This window comes from Hemitrygon akajei, chromosome 4, assembly GCF_048418815.1.
Source record: "Hemitrygon akajei chromosome 4, sHemAka1.3, whole genome shotgun sequence".
NCBI lineage: Eukaryota > Metazoa > Chordata > Chondrichthyes > Myliobatiformes > Dasyatidae > Hemitrygon > Hemitrygon akajei.
The window spans coordinates 140,683,358-140,706,614 of NC_133127.1; the positions used below are offsets into that span (position 1 = coordinate 140,683,358).

The window sequence follows — 23,257 nt, forward strand, 5'->3', positions numbered from 1 at the left end:
AAACAGAACGACTGAAAAAATGAAGAAATCTAAGCATTTATCGGCATTTGCTCGAAGACTATTTCCCTGGGTTAAACTGCGGAAGTTTTCCGACTTCAGTTTTATTTACATTGCAGTATCAAATGGACTGAGACACACACTGAAGTTTATTACTAGTTAGTACTAACTTCATTTTACAGTTTATCGACATCTTACAGATTTAGTCATAGTTGCCAACTGGGATAAAATAGAACAACGGAATTGCCTCTGCAGGATCTAAAGCCAGAGGTCTCATTTGCTCTCGAGTTTATCAGATGTGTTATGGAAGAAAGGATGAGCATGGATTTTCTTTCTATTATTTTGTGTACTTGATGACCAGAATCACGTAATGTGTTCATATATAGCGAGACTTGAGGATTCACAGAGTCACTGTTAAATTCTTCATCTACGGGCGTCCCTTCTGCCTTGCCTGTCTCCGAGCTTTCCGTTGACCGCGGCGCGGAGAGGGACGGACCGGCCGAACCAGTCCCCTTTGCCTGCAATGTGCCGGGGAAAGTGGGTTGTGTGTAATTACCACCAGAGATGGCCAGGGTCGGCTCCAGGAGCAACGGTCTTCGGCACGACTCGTTTAATATGCGCATCACATTGCACTGCCCATAGCAGGCAGTTTATGAGAGAGGGGGGACAGGGAGAGAAAGAGAGAGGGAGAGAAAGGCAGAGAGAGAGCGAGAGAGAGAGAGAGAGAGAGAGAGGAGAGAGAGAGAGAGAGAGAGAGAGAGAGAGAGAGAGAGAGAGAGAGAGAGAGAGAGAGAGAGAGAGAGAGAGAGAGAGAGAGAGAGAGAGAGAGAGGGAGAGAGGGAGTGAGAGAGAGAGAGAGAAGAAGCGCTGGGGAGCTGCTACTGGTGAAGAGCTTTAACAGCTGCGGCCGTACAGAGCTCTGCCTCTCAGTGCACTTCCAGAAACTACTACCGCCCGGAGGTAGAGGACGCCACCCCTGGTGTCAGCGTTATAAAGACCCGCTGGAGAGGTGATCACATCTGGCAAATCCAGATGTGCTCGCCAGTGACCTACTGACAGAGACTGCAAGAGCCTCCGCTGCAGCCGCGGGAGAGAGGAAGATTTAGCAGTGTTCGGCAGAGTCAACAGTTCCGCACAGGTAGGTGCCCCCGTGGTTGAGATTCCGGTGTTAATCGGGAAGAGCAGCGGGTATTACCTGTCGGTCTTCTCCTAATGCCTGTGACACACTATTGTGTTATGTTGGTTGAGCCTTAAAGCTGTTTTTAGCTCTGATGTGTATTCACTGAGACTCATTGGGAGTTTTGACGGAATCCGTCCGACGGGTCAGGATTTAAAGAACTGCGGGTAGATGGAAATTTCTTCGCTTCTCAAGTAGGCTGGCCATATTTATTACTGCAATTTACAGGGGAAAAAAAAGCCCAGCAGTTGTTCTAATTTACTACCGCTCTATCTGAGTAGCCGCAAGCCTACAGTTGCGGAATGCATCAATATGCCCCGGCCTGGCTGCAGGTTTGTAAATAACACACATGTTTCACTGCGCCTCTGTGCCAATCCTGTGCAATGAAATATGCCGCCGGCTGTATGACAACAGAGCGGACGACGCTTCCTCCCCCGCCCGCACCCGGCACCCAGCTTTGCTCAATAGCTTCTTACCTGCGGCAAGGTCATCAGTGCTTGGTCAGCAGGGAGAGCTGATACCGGGTTTCCCCCTTGTCTGCAAGTCTCTGGTCATCCCGCGTCTCTTAGAAATAGAAACTTTTCAGATCAAACTGGGCCTCTGTGATTTGGAGACTACACCAGTAAACTATCGCAGGTACAAAAATCAGTGTGATCAGAATATGCATTCAAACTGTATTCCATAATGTCGCTTATAATTTGCCGAAGTAACAAGTGAGCAGGAAGTGACAAATGAGAAATCAGTCAATTGTTTTAATTAATGGGTGAACAGCTCTTATTGACGATACTTAACCAGAACTCGTATTGAAAATTGTAATGCACGGAAGCTATGAATACTTGCCTGCCTGATGTGACAGTAAATAATTTACAAAATGCACGTGTCAACATTTTAATGTAAGTGCCTCGTACCAGTTAAATTGTCAATATCCCGGGATTTCAATTGAGGTAATGAAAAGCCTAGAAATGAGTTCTAGGAAAATTCCACTAAGCCAACAAAACAATAAAGCGTGGAATAAATGGTCTTCATATTTGATAGAACCTATAGCCTAATACACCTGACATATTAACAGTGACATTGCAGATATCTCACAGATCTGTTGAATGGTGTGATACAAAGTACAAACTTTGTAGTTTCAGAATAACTATCACGTTTTGAACTCACCGTTAAGTGAACAGTACTACATCCCAGCACCCATTCACAGCTCATAATCACTGCTGATATCACAAAATATTTTGTGGCTCCTTTGGAAAATTGATTTACTTTATCAAGAGATTTATACAAAGATAAACAAGTTTGGATGGCCAAGTAAATAGTCATATATATTTTGACAGGTTAACCTATGGACAGTGACACAACATCATTGTGAATTAATGTAATTTGAATTGGAGATATTTTTTGTTTTTGGTATTCCATGCTTTGTCAATGAATAACAGATCTGAGCTCTTTCGAATATTGTTCACTACTTCAACAAGCAGACTGCAGGATTATTTCCAATGTTATGATGATTTCATTATCTGTCTATGTTCAATCATGATGTGATTCTATTGCTCCTTATTCAATAATCAATACTTACCGGTAAGCTGAATGTACAATATTATTGTCATTATTTACAAAACCAAGAGCCAAAAGGATATAACCTCTGTATGTTCTAATGAATATTCAGTGACAAGTGAGTATTTGTATGAATTCACTTGGTGATTGGGAATAGGCATTAGGTAAACCTTCCTCAAGTGGTCAAAGCTGAATTCTGTTTAGAGAACTGATGGTGAAGCTACTGCCATGCATGGACATTTTTCTGCAGAGCAAGGCAGCATCAGAATACAGATAAGGGAAAAGAAAAAGATATTCCATTCACAAAAATCTGCTAACACAATTGAGATAAAAGATTCAATCCTTTTTTAAAATCTATTAATCAGCTCATTATAATAGACTTAATCAGACAGCCATGAGCATTTTATTGAGTCTTGTTGGAGATTATCACTACAATGCCGAGAGGATTCCTGCAAATCACAGATCCGAAATGTTGCAACCCTACAGAAATTAAATTTCGTTGCACATGTCTTATAATGTAATTCTGTTTCAAAGCAAAAAAAAAAAGATCTGGAAGATGTTAACCAACTTAAGTCCAGTTTCTTGTCTTTGCAATTTTGGAAATATTTACCTGGATGCCACAGGATCCATTTTATGAAACATAATCAGCAGTTCCTGCAGGAGACTACCCTGTGAATTTGGATTATTTAAAACAATGCCCTAGATGTACACAGGATGAAAGACAATCAATGGCAGGACAGAATTATAATATAATTTATGAAATACAGTATATTACAGTTCACATTTATTCTGTTTTAAGTAATAATTCCTTTTAATATAATGACCCCAAAATGATGTAACACTGCAAAATATATGCTATTACTGAATTTGAATGATTTTCAATAAGCTAGTTTCCTTTTCTACTTTTTTCATTTTTTCATGACTTATTTTGCTTTCTTCTTCTTTCACACAATGCTTTCAGCTGGTGAAATACATTGGTCTGGTCTTTGGCTGTCTGTTGTCAATTACTTTACATGTTGGCTTGCATACCACAGGTTTCTTGATTAACTTTAATCTGACTGAGGGTCAGTGTAGATAGATGTTGTCATCTGCTTTGGTTCCTCACCAGTAAATAGATTAATAGTTGTTATTAATGTAATTACCTTTTATGATAGGAAATCTTTTGATAATTGTTGCAACAGTAGGCAATTGCAATGATTTGTGTAAATGCCAGAAAATTCTGGATAAAAATTCATGAACCTTTTAATGAGATCAGAATCTAATATACACTCATCAGACATATTTCCTACCTGGACTGATTTATTGAATGTAATATCAAACATTATTAAAGATCTCAGAATCCCATGTAACCAAATAAAACTTTTCCTATTCAAGCATAGCAAACTGACAAACATTGCTCCTAAGTAGAATCTGCTAGTCACAAATATCATTTCGAAGTAGAATGAAGAACAATTGGCAAGAGAAGGAAGTTGCAGAATTATGACAATGTTTTCAAGCAACATAAAAAGTGTTATATTGTAAAGTGTATTGTTTTTCTTGAAAATTTCTTTGTTCCTCTTTATTTCATGCTAAATAAATAGAGTACTAGCTTTCCCCCCCAGAAGTTCTCACTATAAGTCTTGTCTATTACATGACGAAAACTTATTTGTGCCTTTGAACCGACACTTTATAAAGCCGTTTGAGGAGCTGAGCTTTACTGATGGCAGGATTCTTCAAATCATTTTACTGTGAACAAAATACTAGTTACAAAGCATTTTTTGTTCATGTTAATTTTGACAAAAACTTGGATTTTACTTGAGCAAACTGGAACAATGGCCTTGGTCGCCTGAAAATTTCCCTTATTTCCCAGGAAGCACATGGAAAAGTAGAACACACGATGGCTGTTTGTTGGTATATGTATCATTCCAATCAGACTTAGCAGTTACTGTAGGGAATTAGTTCACAGTGTACATTTTTTAAATAAATAGCATCATAAAGATTTTTGTATAGAGTTATAGCAAAATCTGTGTTCTTCAGTATAACTGATATGGGACAGTTAATGACCTGACCAAGTAAATCCTGCTCAGTTCTCAGTTGGAATACTTAGTAGAAAGAAGGGAAACCTAATATTGTAGAACTTATGCAGAAGTATTTGAAACTCCAGTTGTGGAGCCAAGATGTGCTGAACTATTTTAATTCTTTCTTTACTAACATGAATATGTTCAGATCTAAAAGCACTGGCATAAATTATTGTCAAGTTTTTTCCAGGCCTTATGCTGGACAGGCCTTTCCAGAACCTATTAACTGTTCAGATAATTCCAATGGAATTAATTTGAAAAAGGTAGCACCAAAATTAAAAACAAAAAATATTTCAGATATTCAAAAAGACAGTCAGCATATGAGGGAAGGGAATTAAAATTGATTGAGTCTACTGTTCTTATCCTCTGACTGATCTTCACTGATGAGCCTAACAATTCAGATTCTGTTTACATTTTGCATATCCTTGCTACATACCTTTAATAGTAACTTCAGTTTCTATAAAGGGATCATAATAATAGCCAGACTACCAAAGAATCTTGCTGATATCATAATTCTCTATATCAGTGTAACAGGTGGATAAGATGTTTCAGAGCTCAGACTTAAAACATTTGTAGAGGAATAGTTGAAGTCTTATTTGCCAAGTACACAATATCTTGTCATTATACGACTTAGTGGGTTGGGATTTGGTGTTAGCGAATGTATTTGCATTTTAGAATAATCTCTTGTGCGGTCTTGATACTGCAGTTGGAAGCTAAGGACTTGAATTTTGTACAGAATGTGAATTCCAGCTCTGAGTTCTTTGTCACAGTAAATGAGAATCAGATTAAACCAATCTCATTTGAAAGAAATAAGAAAAACTTCTCCACTGTCTCCTTTTTTGCAGGTAAGCTTATGTTGGTGTTCTCCCCATGAGGTATGGTAACCTCTGATCACCATGTAAAACTGTAGGCTAACTATTTCAAGTACTAACAGCAGATGCCTTTCAGAGAAGTATTATTACATTGGAACACTCTGAAATTTGGTGCCCAGAATATAAGAATTGTGTGTGTTTGATATTTTGATTTGTATTAGTTGTTAGGGTCCCAAGGGATGTTACCTTTTTCCAGAGTCAATTCTGTTCACTGCAGAGAGGAAGTGAATGAAAAATTGGTTTAGCCCCTCATCAGTCATAATGCAGCTTAGATTTGTGATCTGTCCAAACAATTCTTAAGAAAATTTGTGGATTTGCATACTACAATCCAAAACAAACTTATTTAATTACATATATAAATATATATATATATATATATATATATATATATATATAATTCAACTAATGCTTGCATTCAATGTTTACTTTCTTCTCTATTGATACTTGTTTTCTTTATTCAACTTCTCTCTATTTTTATTTCATGATTGAAAAACTCTAGTTAAGTACATGGATGCTTTGATATTTGAATGCTAGTTCTTGATCACCATCGCCTTTGAATGGATATTACTGAAACAATTCTTGAACCCGTCGAAAAGGAATGTTTTTTTTTGGGGGGGGGGTTCAAAGACAGAATTGAAATAGAGGGAAATGCTGAAAATGCATGAAATGTCAAATATAATTGCGTTCCTTAAGGCAGAATATGCTTCAGGGATTATAAAAAATACATGCAATCGTCTTCAATAGCTGCAAAATCATCTACAGTCAAAAAAAATTGTACAGTATTTTGCTCTCTTTGCCCCCAGAGAAAGTAGTCAGTGCAAAAAAAAACAGAATGACAACATTGATTTTATACAGGAACAATGTAAATATGGCAAACAGAAAGCACATGCTGATGTGTGATCCAATTTCAAATGAAAAATAAATCTTTGCCATAAAGTTTTAAACCAGTTTTCTTTATTGTTTTTCCTCTTGCAATGAGCAATATTGTCAGAACCAGAGTGTGGCTCTTCATCCACTCTTATGTTAACTTCTTAAGAATTATTTTACTGAAGCAGAGCATCATATTTGGTTTACATGTTGACCAAATTAATATCCCCATAACATGAGTGGGAGATAGCTTTAGATATCATCTTCTATTGTAGAAAATTACTAATGAAACTGAAGACTGTATTGCTATTCAATAATGAAGCCAACCTATTGTTACACAATAGAAATAGAAGGGTTTTAACATTTTACAATGTCCTGTGTTTTATTCGAATTCTGGAAGATCAATGATTGCAATCCAATTCTGGTATGTTGAGATGCGAATTCTTGCTTGTGGAACCTGATTTGTGGCACCACAAAACATCTGGATCTAATGGTGAGAATGCAGGGACAGATTGCAAGTGCCAAAACTCTCAGAATTTCTCAAGGCGCAATGTTTAATCTGCTAATGTTTTGATGTTTCTGGGTTCCTGGCTAGGGTACTCAATATTTAATCTAATGCTACTGAATAAAGCATTTCTTTTCTTTTCTGAAATTGATCAAAGATTTTCTTCTCTGTCATGCAAATTTGAAATGGACATTTTGCCCATATTGAAAGAGGATAATGATTATCTCAAGCATTCTAGCATATGGCTAGTACTTAAAAAATGTAAAGGCAGAAAAAGGAGCTGAAAATACTAAGAATGTTTATCATCCAGTATTGGGGCGGGACAGTAACATGATGGTTTGTGTGATACTATTACAACTTGAGATGTCAGAGTTTAGAATTCAATTCTGGTGCCATCTATAAGGAGGTTGTATGTTCCCCCCCTTGACTACCTGGGTTTCTTTAAGGTTTTCTATTTTCGTCCCACAGGCCAAAGATGTATGGGTTAGTGGGTTAATAGATCATTATAAATTGCCCTGTTAAATGGGTGAGTTACTGGGCGGCATGGTTTGTTGGACTGGAAGGGTCTGTTCCATGCTGTTTCTCTAAACCAGTTCAGTCTTTCATGAGGCATCATCAACCAGCAACATCTGTTTCTGTCTCTGCATTTATTGCCTGGTCTGCTGAGTATTTCTAGCACTCTTAATTTTCTTTTAGGTTTTCAGCTTTTGCATTTTTTAACTTTCTGAAATAGAAGTAGAAATGGGATTTTTAAGCAGTCTAAATTTATTGTTTGAAATTTATCGAATAATGTAAGGCCTAGTGAAGTGGATATGGAAAGGATGTTTCCAATAATGGGAGAGTCTAGGACCAGAGAGCACAATCCAGAATATAAGGATGTCTTTTTAGAAGAGAGATGAGAAGGAATTTCTTTAGCTATTCTGATAGATTCCTGGAATTCATTTCCACAAATGTATTTAAAGCAGAGTTTGATAGGTTTCTAATTAGTAAGGTATCAAAGGTTATGGGGAGAAGGCAGGAATGTGGGGTTGAGAGGGACAATAACTTAGCCATGATTGAATGTCAGAGCAGACTAGATGGGCCAAATTGCCCATTTCTACTCCTGTGTCTTATGTTTTTATCATTTTGATTCCTAGAGCTAACTCTGGCATTTAATAATATCATGACTGATCTCAAGCTCACATTGCTGCTTGATCCCTGTATTTCCTCAGAGTCCAAAAACCTATCCATTTCTGCTTTGAATATGATCCGTGACCTTGGAGATGGAGAATTTCAAGGAGTTTACTGTCCTTGTTTCCTTGGCTCTGTAATTTGTGAAAACATTTTCTTGCCATCTACTCTTTTAGGCTCACTCAGAGTCTATGACTCAGTGAGATCACTTCTTCTCATCAAGATTTCTGCACATTTATATTCCAACCCCTGAATGCAATAAATATACTACCAGGATTTCTTGTTACCTGCTGTAACTTCATTTTTACTTGCTATGCCACATGAGCTAGCATGCTAAAGTTCCTCTTACACCAACATTTACACTAGCTCATTATATGACGCCACATGGTTATTTAGCTCAGATAACACTTTTTTTGCATCAGTCTTCATCAGGAAGACACCAAGCAGAATGGTCGAAGTTCCTGGTGTCAGGAAGCATGAAGTGTGTGAAGTTATCATCGATAGAGAGAAGGTTCTTGGCAAATTGAAAGGTCTTGAAGGTAGATAAGTCACCTGAACCAGATGGTTTACACCCCAGAGTTCTGAAAGAGGTGGCTCAAGAGATCGTGGAGGCATCAGTCATGATTTTTCAAGAGTCATTAGATTTTGGAATGGATCCAGAAGACTGGTAAACTGCAAATGCCATTCTACTCTTCAAGAAGGGAGAGAGGCAGAAGAAAGGAAACTATAGGCCAATTAGCCTAACGTCAGTAGTTGGGAAGATGTTGAATTCGATTATTAAGGATGAGGTCTCAGGATACTTGGAGACACATGATCAAATAGGTCATTGTCAGCATGATTTCTTCAAGACAAAATCTTGCCTGATAAATCTGTTGGAATTCTTTGAAGAAGTAACAAGCAGGATAGATGAAAGAGAATCGGTTGATGTTTCGTATTTGGATTTTCAAAAGGCCTTTAACAGTGTGCTGTGCAAAAGACTGTTTAACAAGCTACAAGGCCATGGTATTACTGGAAAATCTCTAGCATGGATAAAGCAGTGGCTGATTGGCAGGAGGCAAAGAGTGGGAATAAAGGGAACCTTTCCTGACTGGCTGCCGGTGACTAGTGGTGTTCCACAGAGGTCTGTTTTGGGACTGATTTTTTTCATGTTATAGGTCAATGATTTGGATGATGGAATTGATGGCTTTGTTACAAAGTTTGCAGATGATATAAAGAGAGGTGGAAGGGCAGGTTGTTTTGAGGAAGTAGAGAGGCTATAGAAGGACTTAGACAAATTAGGAGAATGAGCAAAGAAATGGTTCAAAGGAGGTTCATGAAAATGATTCCAGGATTGAATGGCATGTCATATGAAGAACAATTGATGGTTCTGGTCCTGTTTTCACTGGAATTCAGAAGAATGAGGGGTGATCACATTGAAACCTATCAAATGGTGAAAGGCCGTTTTAGAATGGATGTGGAGAGGATGAGAGAGTCTAAGACTAGAGGACACAGCCTCAGAAGAAAAGGATGTCCTTTTAGAGCGGAGACGATGCAGGATTTCTTTAGCCAGCGAGTAATGAATCTGTGGAATTTGTTGCCAGAGACTGCTGTGGAGACCAAGTCTTTATGTATATTTAAGGCAGAGGTTGATAGGTTCTTGATTGGTCAGGGCATGATGGGATACGGGCAGAAGGCAAGAGATTAGGGCTGAGAGGAAAATTGGATCAGCCATGATGAAATGGCGGAGCAGACTGCTATCTCTCATGGGCTTATTTAGATCTTGTGACTGGACCAAGAACAATTAACATTAATACAAATGGCTGAGTAGTGACCATCTTGATTAACAATATCAAGTCACCGCTCCTTAACATTGCTGGCGTTGTAACCACAAGAACCATAAAGAGCATTAATGTACAGAGGATCTTGAGGTAGAAGTCCATAGTTCACTGACAATAGGATACATGTGGATAAAATGGTAAAGAAGGCTTATATATGCAATCCTTCATTGGATAAGGTAAGTATAAAAGTTAGCAAGTCTTGTTGCAGCTGTATAAATCTTCGCTAATGCTATATTTGGAGTATTGTGTGGAGTTATTAATAATAAATGCACTTTGAACTTTGATTTCTGGTCACCACTCAATAGGAAGGATGTGGAAACTTTAGTGAGTGTGCAGAAGGGTTCACTAGGATGTTGCCTGGATAGAAGCGTATCAACTAGACGGTGTAGTTGGACAAACTTGGATTATTTTCGCATTGGATGCTGAGGTGTGACTTGATAGACATATATAAAATAATGGAGGACATAGGGTAGAAAGCTCAGGTCTTTTTCCCAAAGACGGAAATGACAAGTACTAGAGAGTATAGATTTAAGGTGAAAGGATAAAGGTTTGAATGGGAAATTTTAAAGTAGGTTAGCAAGGTAAGTTTTATTTTTATAAAGAGAGTGGTATATGCCTAGAATGTTTCACCAAGGGAGATGGAAGAAGCAGATATGATACAACATTTTAAAGGCATTTACGCAGACATATGCACAGTCAGTGTTTAGAGGATATAAACCATGTGTAAGCAGATGTAATTAGTTAGATTTGCATCATGGTCAGTGGCCAAAGGGCCTGTTCCTGTGCTGTACTCTCTACTGTTCCTTATATTGTCCTCTGTCGACAACAGGCTAGACTAGAAATTCAAATGGAGCAGTGACATAAACACTGTGGCTACACCAATAATTCAGAGCATGTAGCAAGTGTTTGGCTTGCTAATTTCAAAACTTCTTTAAATCCTGCAGGGTATAAATCAGGAACACCCTAGATTATTCTCCATTTCTAAGGATAGTTACATTTCCAAAATACCCCAGAACATACACAAAGAACAGTTCTTTACCATCCAAGATAGAGGAACTCATCATAATTTAAACATTCATTTGCACTGACATAGACTGATTGCAGTTTACAAGATGAACTCTGGAAAATCTCTGAAACTCTTTCCAAGCACATCTCAGATGCACAAGTTACCAAACAGAAGAGCAAAGTTTGACAGAAAACGGGAACATCAAAATCACCAAACTCCTCTGTAAGTCCTCTACACACAGTGAATGAAGAAAATGGCTTTTCACCACCACCTGCTGGTGAGACTCGCATTCCATCAATTAATTTAAAAATGACACAAAGCTAAAGTAATTATTTAAATATAAATCTGACCTTTTTCAAAACCTCTAACCACATGAGAGAAAAAAACTCAATCCTTCCAATTGTTGGCCTTCTGGATGAGAAAAATGAATTGGAAATCTTAACAATTAAAAGAGCATTTACTGTTAATTACTAGACTTAAATTTCTGTGGTGTGTTCAGTGGACAATTAATACACTAATGGAAGAACTTCATCAAAGATTTTTTCAACATTATGACTGAAAAGTCCAAGCCATTATTTGGAACATTAGTATTTTACTACCGAATATATATCATGCAATATTGAAACTGCAGAGTGGACAAGGTTTTGTACGCCTGAAGTTGACAGCCAAGATTTTCTTCCCTTTATAATGAATGTGGGAAGTGCAGGAGTGGAAAATTATTATCAGTAGTTTGTAAGAATGATTAGCATGAAACATTTTGGGTATTACGTTATTTAACTTTTTTTTCAAAAAATATACTTTGCGCACAACAATGTACAGGAAATACACTAGTCACAACTTGTCTTTCTTTACATTTTTAAGTCATTAATACAATATATATTCTTACATCAATACCACTCGCTTCCTTTTGAAATAACATACCATAAACTGAGGTGGTGTCACGCAGGAACCGGCCCATCAGTGCACAGTAGTAGCTGGATTTTAGACAGTGTGACTTCCCCACAGGTTCTTTTCAATGAGCTTCAGTCTGACCTTCTGTGTGTGTTGTTGTACACATGAATGTGCCTTTTTTATAGTTCAAAAATAAACTTTATCCATAAAACTGTGTGTGTGTGTGTGTGTGTGTGTGTGTGTGTGTGTGTGTGTGTGTGTGTGTGTGTGTGTGTGTGTGTGTGTGTGTGTGTGTGTGTCACACACACACACATTTATATATATACACACACAAAGGAAGAAAAATACTTTGACATTTGTGGCCATCACTTTCAGTACTATTAACTGGTTTAAATTACTTTGTTAGCTGGGAGTATCTCCTCCTTGGAAGGAAAAGGAGGCCTATTAATTATGCAATGGGTATTGGCAGGTAGAGTTTATCACGGAGACTAGACTGGGAAATAAGCTAGTCCTTGAGAAGTAGATGGATACAGGATAACCTTCCTATAGTGAAGATACCTGTAAGTATGTATATGGATAGGACTTAAATATTCCTTTGAGTTTAAGAAACCTAATAGCACCACATCACCACCTTACTCAGCCCCTTCAGGTTCTCTAGCAGAAGGAGCCAAGACAGTGGTAGTTTCACATGGAACCTTGCACCAAGCTTTAGTGCATCCTTCATCACATACTCCTGCAGCCTTGAATATGACATTTGGCGGCATTCCCTTACCGATATTCCACCGTGATTGTAGGACGTTCTGTGCTAGCTGCTGCCTCATCGACTTGGGTTAAGGATGCTTTCTTGGAATAATTCTTTCACATAGGAGAGATAGTGTGGCAACGTCCAGCAATCAAGCCAAACCTATCCTCTGCCTTACCAGGGAGGGGGTACTCTGCATCCAGAAATTTTAAAAATTTCAAATGTAGACATTACTGAAATAAAAAATATACAAAGGAAGAAACAGCAAAATGTTTACATTTATAGTTGATACATTCAGTAGCATAATGTTTAAAGAGATGAAAACAATCATAGCACTATAGCCACTCATGTTTCTCCCTGAGGTGCCACCCCCTTCATTGTTTGATGGGCTGCCCCATCCAATACCACCCTCCGTGTGTGACTGTGGAAAGAGCCCAGACTGTGTTCCTTCCCCACAGCACCCAGGAATGTGCTGGATAGTAACATGTAATAATGTTTGCATCCATGTAAATCTCAAGTTAGAGAATTATTTTTAGTTGCATTGCCAGTAATGTGCTTTACGTTTGACAGGGAGTTGCTAAGCATTGGTGCAATGTTGGGCCACAGAGAGGATTTGCTCTTTATTTTGTGAGCAGTGTAGTATCGATTGTACATGAGCAGAATGCCAGTTTTATTTTTATTTTCTCCTCAGTGCTGTGACAAAATGTCAGTTTGACAATGAACATACATTTGAATAAAGTCCTTCAATACCTTGCCTTTGAGGTAAAAGTGTTGTCAACTGAATTGAGCTGATGTACATAGCTGCTTTGCAAATTACTTGATATTTGACACTTGAAAATGGAAATACTTTGCACTTTTTTGTACTAAAATGATAATTAAAAGAGGTTATATTATTGTTGCAGAGGCAAAATTGTGACTGGGTTAATAATCTGCAGCCTGGACTAAAGAATGAATTCAATCACACTGCACATATTGTGGAATTGAAATTCAGTTAAATAAATTATACGGGTGAACACAAAGATGGTAAATATTGTTGAAAGTCCACCTGCATCAGTTTTATCACTTTTAAGAAATGAAATCTGCTGTCCTTTTCTGGCCTGGCTTTGCTATCTTTCAGCAATGCAGTCAAGTTCAAACTGCGTTTTAAAATGTCCTAACAAACTATTTAGTTCAACAGGTGATAAGTGCTGGCTTATTCAGTATGCCTACGTCCTGGGATTGAATTTTCAAGGAGCATTCCCATCCAAGTACAAAGGAGCTTCATTCTGTCAAAGGGAATACAAAACAAACAGCAGTGTGCTTAGAAGAAGACTGTTAGTGAGAAGTCAAGTGGCTTGCCTTCTCAAAAATATATTACCCAGTAGTGCATAAAGAGATTGTACAGCTAGATGGATGTTAAACCTCAACTCTGGAGTAAACTGAGGAGCTCTAGATTCTACCTTTTTAGTTGTAAACTCACAACAGGTGTTAAACTTTATCATACACAATGAAGCAAGCCACTTATCCATTTTCACTCTGATAGTAATGGCCGTGCCATTGCAAACTGTAGACAAATATCAGTAACTACTAAACGGCGGAAGAACACCTTTCAACTTATAATATATCATTTTCTCACTGACTTCTATTCATGTTGTAGAACCCATATCAAGTTTAAGTTTAATTCTCAGTTAACCATACATGAATAACCATGAGTACAGCCAAATGAAGCGTTACTCTTGAGCCAAATTGCAAAACAGTACCAACGCAACACATATAGCATATATAAGACAGTAAGCTCATGTATCAGTAAAATACTGATATCATAAAAAATATACAGTCCAAGACCCTGACTCCATGAATGTTGCAGCAGTCTGCAGTCAAACACAATACACCCTGCCTTCTGCCAAGCGAACACTGGGGGGCAGCACTGATTCCAGCTTGCATGCTGCACCACACCACCAAATGTGATAGTGATGCTAATCACATTTGTTTGCATTAGGTCCATTTTCTTTCGTATTCAAGTATCTCTCTAAATGTCTTTTAAGCATTGTAATCTTTTCTGCTTTCATTGGCTCATTCCAAATATTCACTACCATCTGTGCAAAAGAACTTACCCAGTAGATATCCTTTAAACTTCTCCCCTCTCATGATAAATTTGTGCCCTCTAGTTTTGAACTTGGTTTCCTGGGAAAACTATTTTGACTATACATCCTATCTATGTCTGCCATACACTTGCAAACTGTAAGGTCACACCCACGCCCTGTCTCTATATTCTAATGAGAACAAACCCAGCCTATTTTGTCCCTCCTTGTAGCTACAGCCTTCCATTCCTGACAACCTCCTGTTGATTCTGTCTTTGTGACCAAGTCCTCTGTGGCAACCAAAACTGTAGACAAATAGTTTTAAATATGGCCTAACCAATATTCTGTACAACTGCAAGGTGACATCCAAACTCTTTCTTTTAACATTGAAGTTGCCAGAAATGTTACTTTTTCTCAAGCACCATCTCTTTATATGGAAATGATGAATTCCATAGTGGAATGTAACCTCACTTGCTCTGCAATAATAATCAAATAAATATGATGTGTTGCCTGGTGAAGCTGATAAAAAATTGGTTAGTGGAAGAGCTACACTACAAACTGCAATGACGAAAACAATTTTGAAGAGAAATAATTAATATAATACATAATGAGTTCATAAACGTCCTGAAGCATGTGCCTGGATGTCTACCCGAGTGAGGAAATGCGATTAATGTTAAAATGTGGGGAGTTGATTACTTCTTTGCTATAAGTAGAGTTCAAGTGTGTGGCAACTATTCCTCAATAATTCAATCCTTATTTGATAATTCTTGATGTATTTTTCTTAGCCTCATTTTGTTAGTTTATATTAGTAAACCACATGTTGTTTCATGTACCTTTGATTCCTCTAAATACTGGATTCCTGTAAATGTATGAGATTGCTTATACATGTTTGAATTTCAGATAATTGGTATTTCTAATGGAGCTTTGAGGGTGGTGACTGTTATAGATCAGTGAATGACATCTTGATAATCATAATACTTAAAGTATACATTTGACATGTATTTATGGTACAGATGCTGATTGCTGAAGTCAATGCAGTACCACCTATGTAAGTGTATACAAATTACTTTGTAGATGTGACTTCACAAGGTATAAACAATGGGATAAATACACAATAATATAAACATCACTACAAAGTAATGGTCACTTCAGGAAAACCAGTAAGGAAATCTACTGAGATATTTTGTACATCATACATTGCAATAACCCATTCTTAACATTTGTAGCTAAACAGAAATTAAAATAGGGCTGAGGTGTTTGAGGAGTGGAAAGATGGAACATCATGTTTGGGCTGGGGTTCTTTCTACTCAGTGATGCACCATCAATAACTCTCGGAGACGTGAGGCGAGAGATAGGCCTTTATTAGCTGGAAGAAAGCACTGTCAGCAGCAAGAGACCATCACACAACATCCTGGAGACTGAGGGAGGAGCAGTGCCTCCAATCGCCTTTATACTGGGGTCTGCGGGAGGAGCCACAGGAGCAGTCAGCAGCGGGGCGTGTCCAGACAGGTATATGTAGTTCACCACACTCAGTTAGTCCAAATAAATGAAACGGTTAATTTAAATGGCCTTGTGATTGTATACTGTACCTCTGCTAAAGGAGGGCATGTGATGGGGTTGATAATGGGGAAGAGAGGGACACTGGTGTGCAGTAGAACTGAGTAAAATATGGTTGAGACCAGAGTTAATAGTTTTTTTTACTAGTTCTGTATGGAACAATTTAACTTGTTCATTGATACAATTGATGTTGATAAACTTTCACTTGAACTGAATTAATATCATTTTATGTATGGATCCAGTGCTTTTATAGACTTTACCATTAGTTTTGATTGTAAAATAAAATTAATCTGAAGGTTGTCCTTAGTGGCAGAATATTTAACAAACATGAAAGGGTTTTGCATATGAAACTGGTGATGTGTAGTGTACTGAAACGTGTCTTGGACATGGGAACCTTGCTTTCCCTACACAATTGTCCATGGCCCCCAATAGAATTAGTTTTGCACACTGTGACAAAGTGGAGCTCACAGTTATGGAAAACTCAGGGTTATTTTGAGATGGTCATACCACTGAAGCATGATGAGGGCCATGAACACATTGTCAGAGCTTTATAAGGCTGAGGCAAGGAACATGGATGCATAACTATCCAGGTATTCCAATTGTGGATAGTCCTGAGGAAATCTGCAGTGACTGTGGAGGAGGTTACCAAATGTTATTTGTATGTTTTGTTATAGTTCAAAAATAAAATTTATTCATAATAAAATATGTACAAAAGAAAATATTTCAACAGAAATTTTGTACTTCCATGGTCATTATATAGTAATGTTAAATTATTATTTTAAAACCATGGCACCATAGCCATTCCTGTGCCCACACTTCACCTTCCTCACCCCCGGGATGATACACACTTTCATTTTTATTTGGAATTGGGGAGGGTTAAAGATGAGCTGTAGATTGATCCACGCTTTGGTCTCAGTGGTAATGTACCAGTGCAGACTTGTAATCCAGGATGAAGGGGGCTTCTCTCTTTTGAATGCTTCTGCACGTGGTTGAACCAGGCTTCTTAACACTGTTCATATTCTAATGCCTCAGTGCATAATCGTTTCATACACAAGAGGATTCAGAGGCAAACTAGTGCTGGTGCGAGAACAGCACATTAAAATGTACCAAACTGTGCTTACCAAATAGAGGTACTATTACATTCACAGCGCAATGCTTCTGCACAGTGCAGAATTTCTAGACCTCGGTTGATCTTGTTTTCTCTGTTTGATTGATTGGGTCATGAGCTTGGCCAGACAGAATGTGAGATGGGAGAAATTGGGTGTGTTGAATATGTAGAAGGGATAAGCTCAATCTTCCACTTTGTTATTTCATGCTTGTATCCTTAAAAGTTTTGAGACTGAAAATTGACCCCTGTCTTTGAGTCACTCTCTTTTGCATGCATTTCTTGTCTGACATTTGATTAAAATCATCTTTTCATTTATTTTCTGGTACATAGAACATTATGTCGGTGCCATGGTAGCATAATGGTTAGCATGAAGCTATTACAGCCCAAGGCATTTCAGAGGTCTGTAAGGAGTCTCTGTACGTCCTCCCTGGATAATTTGTGGGTTTCCCCTGATACTCTGGTTTCCTCCCACAGTGCAAAGGCAGACTGGGTAGGTTAACTGGTCATTTTAAGTGGTCCCACGATCAGGGTTGTGGGGCTGCTGGGACGGCATGGCTCAAAGGGCTGGAAAGGCCAACTCTGTGCTGTGTCAGCAAATAAATAAATAAATGCACAAGTTTTCAGATGTCACAGCTTATTATAACGTCTTGTATTCAGCTGATTCCAAATATCACAGTAAAGCCATTGTCTTGATCACAAAAAAACAAAAGCCTGCCTATCACAACAACCATTTCTTACTACGAGATTCTACCCTCACAAACCTCGGTCTTCTGTTTTCTTTCCATTTATCCATTGTACCCATCGGTAACATTTCAACATGACAATGCAACAACATCAAGAGTTCATTTTTGACTTACATTGCTTAACTTCAATTATTGCCAATGTGCTTGCTAGGTTACAGTAGGTGCTGGCCAGAGTATGTTTGTCTGATTCAATATGATTGTTAAAATGGCAGATTGATGACTAATGGAGAACATGTTCCTTGATTCCTTGCGATGTGTGTTCGACCATAATGAATATTCAAAGTTTCACTATTTTGCAACTTGCGAAGTTGGGATATTGGACCAGAATATCATCCTCATTGTGTGATCTTTACTCTGGGGATTCCTTCACCTCCCTTTCCTTCCATTGTGGCACAGTAAAGAAGCTCTCAATCCTGCGTCATTTCTGCATTCTATGCCTGAGGTGGCGTGAGCTGGAGTCATAATGACAATTTCCTATGGACAAGTTTTGACTACCAAATCTAGTGCTGTACTATTTTGGGGGCTTGCATGATTGGCCTCTGAGATATTCAAGATTCAAGATTCAAAAACTTTATTGTCATTCTAACCGTACATCAGCTCTGCAGGGCAGAATGAGACAGCGTTTCCCAGGAGCAGTGCAATTATAACATAACAAACGCAACACTAAATAATAAACATAACAATAAATAGTAAAACACAACAGCCACATGTCAGTTAAAAACAAGTTATGTGTCCAGTGCAAGTTAAAAGTGTCCAAAGCAGAGTCAGGTAGAGCAGCTATTTAGCAGTCTGACTGCCTGTGGGAGGAAGCTGTTTAGTAGCCTTGTGGTTTTAGTTTTGATGCTCCTGTAACGTTTACCTGATGGCAGAAGAACAAACAGTTCATGGAGAGGGTGTGAGGAGTCTTTAATGATGTATCGTGTCTTCTGGAGGCATCGACTCTGAAAGAGGTCTTGGACAGAAGGTAGGGAGACCCCAGTAACCTTCTCTGCTCCCCTAACCACCCACTGCATATATTAGAATGTCAGAGAAAATCTAATGAAGGATTTGTACAAAGACAAAATTCTTGTTTGTATGTTGGAGAAACCAACAGAATTATCATTGAAATGAACAACAGCTCACTTGCAATTTTTAGTTACTGATTTGTTGAAGTGAAGCTTTTTGACAACATGTACACAATAATAAGAAAAATCCAAGACATTGTATAGAGTGCTTTGGACCTCATTGTAATGGTGTAGGAGGTCAGAGAAGGAGTGGATGTAAAATTAATGAGGCAAGCAGGAGGATGCTCAGGATCACTCTGCTGACTAAACATTGGTGCTTCACAAAGCAGTCACCCATGTTTGGTTTCTGTATTAGAAGAGGTGCCACTGCAAACACAGGATGCAGTACTTAGATTGGAAGAAGGGCAAATGAATCATTGTTTCAATTAGAAATACTGTTTGGGTTATTGGATGTGGGAAGGGAAGGGATGAAACAACAGGGGTTGCACTCCTTGTGGCTACACGAGAAAATAAGCGATGTGAGAACAGAAATAAAGTCATGCAAAGAAGAAAGTAAATGCACCATAAAAAGGAAGGGCTAGTGAAAGAAACTCAACTGAGAGACATTTCTGTGTAAGCTTTTATATTTATATTTAGTTTTATGTATAACACATAAAAAATGCTGGAGGAACTCAGCAGGTCAGGCAGCATTTATGGAAATGAATAAACAATGAACGTTTCGGGCTGAGCCCCTTCTTCGGGACTGGAAAGGAAGGAGGAAGACACGAGAATAAAAAGGGGCAGCGTTTTGGGGGTGGGGGAAGGAGGACAACTAGAAGGTGATAGATGAAGCCAGGGAGGTAGAAAAAATATTTTGCAAGATGTTGCATTTAGGTGGCTTTAGTAAGTATTTTTTCCTCTTCTGAATCTGGATCTAGAAGCTGCAGGCAAAACTGTGCCATCTCAAGGTACCGTATCTAAAGGTAACAAGTAGTGGAAATAGAGAAATATATTCTTCATGTTAGGAGGTAATATTCCTATTCCTCATAAAGTGGCAGATTATCCGACTTACCATGAACATAGCCATAGGGCATCTGCTGATATCAAGTAAAAATCCATCAATGTAAACACTCACAGATGCTCTTTGTGTCAGGAACTAAATATTAATTTTCTGCATTTGTACTAAATAATTACTGACTAATTTGACTATTTTCCATTAGTTTGACAGACCTCTGTGCATTAGTTTTAAACTGCATTATTCACTTGCTTTTCTCTGAGATTGCTAAGCCATTATCCACAACAGTTACTGTACTGGACATCACCGGTTAATTACACAAAGCTTATACAGACAGTGACATAGAGACTGTGTGACTGGCTTTTCCTTCCCAAATTACACTAATAGCTTCACATACAAACATATATTAAACCATTAGACAGCTAAAATTGTAATGACTGCAATTAACTTTCTACTTATGTAGTTCAAAAATGTTTTAGGGGGTCCTATTTAATAAAAAAGATAAATTACTTTTGTTGTTGAATGATACTGCGGAATAAGGGCCTTACTTTCTGCCCATATAAAATTCCATCAGCTTCTCATTTCCTTGGCCTGTTAAGCCATTTGGGAAATTAGGTTTATCTTTCGACTTATGATGATAGGAGCAATCTAGTTTTTATGACATGATGTGTTGATAATTATTCTATTGCTTGAAATTGACATCTTGCAGGCACCAGCATTGCCAATGAAAATACCATTTTCCATCTGAATGCGAGCGATTTTTTTGGTATCATTTTAGATTTCTATCTTGTTGCTCATCACACAGTCAGGACTGCCGAAAGAGCCAGAAACATATATTTTCATTATTAATTTATGGGAATCTACCTGGGTATATTCATGGCATCCAACAAGATATTTGACTCATTAGTTAATTCAGTGCAAGCACTATTCATTGGACAGTGGGTGAAAGACAAAAGCTATCATCAGGTTATTTCATCAGCATATAAAGTCCAGTGGCACTCTGCAAATAAAATGAATGTTTGCATAAAATTTCAGATAGGCATCCAGTTTCTGATTATCCGTCATTCCTGTATGTAATTTTCCTTCACAAATCTGAAGCAATTTCCACACCTAGTGCAGCAGCACCAGTGGTTTGATTTAGCCTGAACAGCTGTGTAACACAGGACTTGCTGATTTACGGGCTTTCCCAGAGTCACATCCAGAAAGGCCTACCAAATGCAGCTGGATGATCATCAGCTAAGTGGAAGACATTCTTCGGTCCACATGAAACTTGTTATCCCTGCAAGCGTAAGTGCTACACCTGTCCCTACACCTCCTCTCTTACCATCATTCAGGGTGCCAAACAGTCCTTCCAGGTGAGGATATGTCCATACATGGCCTCCTCTACTGCCACAATGAGGCCAAACTCAGGTTGGAGAAGCAACACCTCATATACCGCCTGGGTAGCCTCCAGCCCCTTGGTATGAACATCAAATTCTCCAACTTCCGGTAATTCCGTCCCTCTCCCTTCCACCAACCCACTTTCACTCTGCCCCCTCTTCTAGCTGTTTATCACCTCTCTCATGATTCTGCCTTCTTCTATTACCCATAGTGCTTTACCCTTTCATTCCTTCTTCACCTCTCTGGCCTATCCCCTCCCTGCTTCCCCTCCCCCACCCCTTGAACTTTCCTCTGATTGGTTTTTCACCTGGCATCTTCCACCCTCCACCCACCTTCTTTATAGGGCCCCTGCCCCCTCCTTCTTCAGTCCCGACGAAGGGTCTTCGCCCGAAACATTGACTGCTCGTTTCAACAGATGCTGCCCGACCTGCTGAGTTCATCCAGCCTTATTGTACGTCTTGTGGTCTTTCAGTACAGCAGGATATCCTTAAGGGAATGTGGCTGACTGGTACATACTGAAGGGCAGATTGAAACTTGGTGCAGCCAATACAAAGTTTCTGTCGGGAAGGACCACTCATAGGGATAATGAAGGGCTACGTCTGATAGGGAAACCCTTCAAAGAAGTGAAGCGTGTATTATCACATGGAGCTACAAATATGGCAGTGGTGCTCGGTATGAAAAACAGGACGTGCTAACACTAATGAATGTATCAAGATAGTTTAGAATTACCACAATTTCTGACTCTAAATTTATGTGCTACTGGTAAGCAGCCCTTGTTTTTACACTTGTTCATTACACATACTGTAAGTACATAACAGTAAAAATGACTACATACTATTAATATAATGAATATATAATGTGTACAGGGTAACAGAAACAGCACAGCAGCACTGGGAGAATAAATGCCTGAATCAGCTGTTGAACAACAACAGACAACAGCAGGCTTTCAGTCTCTACGTATGATACCGTGTTTTGATTAAGACATTACAGTACACTGTATTTGTATTTAACTTTTTTTGGTTTTTATGTAAATTATAAAAACAATCAGCATTGTAGACTTGTTTTAGTGTTAGGTTTTCATCAGTGATGATCTTCACAAACTTATCAATGAATTTCCCTGCTACTTTGTGATCAGCAGACACATGATTCTTGCAATTTTTTAAATCTTTAAAAATGTAATGCCCTTCCTTTTCTTAAATTTCTGCAACCAGCTGAATATTCACAATTACTTTCAACTTTCAGTCCATTGTGATAAATCCTTACTTGTTTCATGATCAGCATACTGTTAAATGGCATATGTTCACTCCACCGCTGACAAATCCACTCTTTCAATACATGCTTGAGATCTTTATTTTTAGCTTTATGCAGTGTTTTTCTATTTTTCATTATCTACTGATCACTACATATGTGAGGTCACTTCTCAGAACCATCTGTGATGCACAGACACCTGTGTATTCGATGGGAACCTTCCCAGCACCTTGTGGAACTTTCTATTTATGACGTCATATGAGCACTCGAAAAAAATTCAGATTTTGGAGTTTTTGGGATTTTGAAGTTTCAGATAAGGGGTGCTCAACCTACGATTCCATTTGCAATGTTCCTTTTAATGCACATTGATCCTGAATGGACTGTTAATGACACACATTAACTTTTTTTATTTAATTATTGCAATTCTTAATTGGAATCCCATTTGGGTAAATCCAAAGTCATCTTCTCTTCTTCAAAACCTTCCCCTGTCCCTTCTCTACCCTATTTATGT

The 23,257-nt window shown here is 38.4% G+C and overlaps 1 protein-coding gene across 1 annotated transcript in view; it reads left to right on the forward strand.

Annotated features, from left to right (window-relative positions):
• The first annotated feature begins 904 nt into the window (after positions 1 to 904).
• Positions 905 to 23,257, forward strand: part of tenm4 (teneurin transmembrane protein 4) — a 2,228,071-nt gene continuing 2,205,718 nt past the window's right edge. The window contains exon 1 of the mRNA XM_073043455.1: positions 905 to 1,135. The gene's annotated coding sequence lies outside the window, so the exon portion shown is untranslated. The remainder of the gene's footprint in view (positions 1,136 to 23,257) is intronic.